Raw genomic sequence first — 3,704 nt, forward strand, 5'->3', positions numbered from 1 at the left:
GAAGAATTTTAATTAAGAGTACCCAATACTAATATAGGAGTTTGTTCACACATAACTAAGGAACGGTTCTAAAGAGTTTTAAAACAAACATTCACCTTAAGCTTCTGAATTCTAGGAACCCTATTTTTTCTAACATAGTAATAATGGGTTTTTTCTTTTTGAAAAATGAGGATTTTTTTTTGGTTTATTGAGTATTACTTGTAGAAAAAATAAAACAAAAGGAAAAAGATTTTAAATATATTTGAACTTTGATCGAAATTGCTGTAATAATTTTAAACTTTAAGCAAGACCTATTACCTCCAGCACTATATTATTGTGTATTTTAAAGATACATACGTGCTTACGTAAAAAAGTAACTACTATTTATAATGATACAATATTTATAATGTACACATTGCATATATATATCTTTAAAATATAATATTAAATAGTATATAGTGATAAAAGGTCCTACCCAAAGTTTGGGATGGTTACAATAATTTCGGTCAAAATTCAAATATATTTCACACCTTTTTTCCAAAAAATAAAATTTTCATATATAAAAGAAACTATTAGGAATTTGATATATCTATAGTATTATGTCTTAAGAAAGATTAATTGAATTGACTAGATTACCAATTGTAAAAGAATTATTTAAGAATGTTTATAAAAAAAAATATCAATTTTGCTTTAGGCCATTAAAGTTACCGGTCCTCCACACAATCAACAAATAAATGTAATTGTCTTTTCATTTTTCTCATCTTAATATATCTAAAGAGTGATAGAATGAATAATAAGAGATCTTAAGTTCATACTCTCTGAATGAAAAATCTCTAGAAGGGAACATTTCCTCTTTGGTGCACTTTATGTTGCGGTAGAAAAAAAATAACAATTTTCTATCAAGATAAGGGAAAATTTCAACTAAAGAAGTCTAATGAACCTAAAAAAAAAAGAATCAAGGTCCAATAGAAATTATTTATTTTTCGAGATCCCATTATAAATTCTATTCATATATCAGCTGATCACCAAGTCATACTTTACTCGATTGCATTTTGTTTCCTCCACCAATTTGAATCCATGCAACAATATAAGGCTTATTAAAGGGAGAAATATAATGTACCAAGATTTTTTTAATTCCTATTCTCGAACTTGAAACCGTATATAAGAATATAAGGATTTTATCCATTTCAGCATAACTTTTAATAATGCGATATAATTCGAAATTAATATTTGTACATGTAAATCGTTCAATTCAAAATATAAATATATATATATATATATAAATTAGTTTACTCATTGCGTTTGTGATTTAATTTGAGTTTATTGGAAAAACTAAAAAGAAGCTCTCTTTATAAATGTTACTAAAATAATTATGCAATGACAGAAGTCTATTAGGTCCTAAAAGCACAAGGACAAACAAAATTATTGTAAGGACTAAAAAGATAATTATTTTATATACATCAAGGACTATTTTGATAAGCTGATATATACGAAGAATCAAAATCATTTAAACCCTATACATTAAGGACCATTTTGGTCATTTTCTCTTAAATTAATAATGTCACCGAGACCTTACAACATGCAGGCCCATATTGACATGCCAACTCTTACGAGGACATAATCCCCATTCCCTTTCACCCACTCTACGATAGATTAATTTAAAATTTAAAATTTAAACTTTAAAATAAGAAATTTAGTTAATCTTATTAAAGTTAGTTATAGAATAATAAGTATGAAACTAACTATAAATCAATGATAATGGAATCAATTGGATTCACTCCACTACCAAGGTCACATGATAGTTGTATGGATATTTTTTTTCATTTTTAATTAGATCTATTTGAATTTGAATTTTGATATAAAATCGTCTTTGATAAAAAGTATTTTACTCGATAAAAGTAAAATTTCTCGATATAAAATTAAATTTAATCAAACATCAGAACAATACTAAACACATTATAACAAAAGTGAGGCATCATTCTCATTGTCATACTCATATCCACCAATCTCATCTCTCTTTATCTTTTTCCATTTTTTCCATGCAAATTTGGATATATATATTCTTGAATTTCGTAAGTGTGAAATTAGGTCTTAGGCCTAACTCACACCAAAGCTAGCTCAAAGGGAGGAGGATTGCCCAAGCCTTGTAAGGAGTCCACCCATCTCATTAATCACCGATGTGGGACTTTTGTCATTCTTTAACACCCCACCTCACGCCCAGTGCTTAGCATCTGGTGCGTGGGCAATTTTAATTTTGGGGACCCCAGCATCGAGTGAGATGGGCCCTGCTATGATACCATGTGAAATTAGGTCTTAGGCCTAACTCACACCCCAAAAGCTAGCTCAAATGGAGGAGGATTGTCCAAGCCTTATAAGGAGCCCACCCATCTCATTAATCACCGATGTGGGACTTTTGTCATTCTTTAACAGTAAGCAGTGCTATTAATTTTAGATATTTTAAATGGGTGAGCCCGATAACATTTAAATTTATTTAATTTTTTTTGAATATTTAAAATATATCACTTTTAACTAATCAAGTAAAAATAATTGTGACATAATACATATGTTTGATTTACACACTTTTACAATTAGCTAACCTGATCCACTTTTGAAAAACTAAGCTTGAATTTAAATAACTAGTTACAAAAATGAGGTCAGTGTAATTGAACCAAAAATGCACCCCAAGGAGTAAAGACATGGCTTGTAATTTATATATTGGTGAGTGCAATTGAAATGGACCATGTAAACTAAAGTTAGGTATATTTCGTTTTCAAAATTAACAAAATTATTCGATATTTATTTGAATGAAATATGATACTATATAGATACAAAGTATGACACTACCATAACCTAAAAACGCTTTTGAAGTAATTACTAAGAGATTAACATTTAATCACTCTGCCATATATGTATTATCTTATTTTTTATTTAAGGGTCGTTTGATTATGTAGAACGAAATCGTGATTCGGAATCATGATATAAAATCATATGAGATGAAGTAGAAGTTTTGTTGGGATGTACAATTTGAATTTGTAAATTGTGTTGTTTGCTCATAGATATAAAAAAAAAAAACTAATAAGTTGTGAAAACTACAAAAATTGCTCCAATTTTCTTATACAATCTTACAAAATAAGCAAAAGTTCATTATAAAAATATAACACACTATCACAAAACTATTCTAAAAAAATACAACATTTATCAATCCAAACTTAAGATTAATAAAATATAGAAGTGAACATGAATTGTTTGATTAGCACATTGTTCTAGAACATTTCTACATATTATAGAAACTCTATGGTTTGAAAATAAGACACAAGACAGCTAATATCATAATGATTTGTCAACTAATTTGTTCAATTTCAAACATACACAATCTTCTGCAAACGTAAAATAAATTACTCTTTAAAAAATACGTTTTTTCAAAGCCAAATCCAAATGGGACCTAAGATACTTGTATTTTATTTAGAAAAAATGGCATGAGTAGTCATTCAGTAAAATAATAGTTCGGATTTATATATATATATATTATTAAGATATGATATACATATAATATTTTTATATTTAACTATCAAATATAATTATTTTTAGTTGATCGACTTAATGTGTGTCGTAGATTAAGCGGCAGACAAATATAGAGCGTTAATTATTCAAAGCTACCACTAGGCACAAACCCCTAAAGTTTTAGCGTATTAAGTGTCTCTTAAATGTTAAGACTAGGGGTGGGG

This window comes from Solanum pennellii, chromosome 4, assembly GCF_001406875.1.
Source record: "Solanum pennellii chromosome 4, SPENNV200".
NCBI lineage: Eukaryota > Viridiplantae > Streptophyta > Magnoliopsida > Solanales > Solanaceae > Solanum > Solanum pennellii.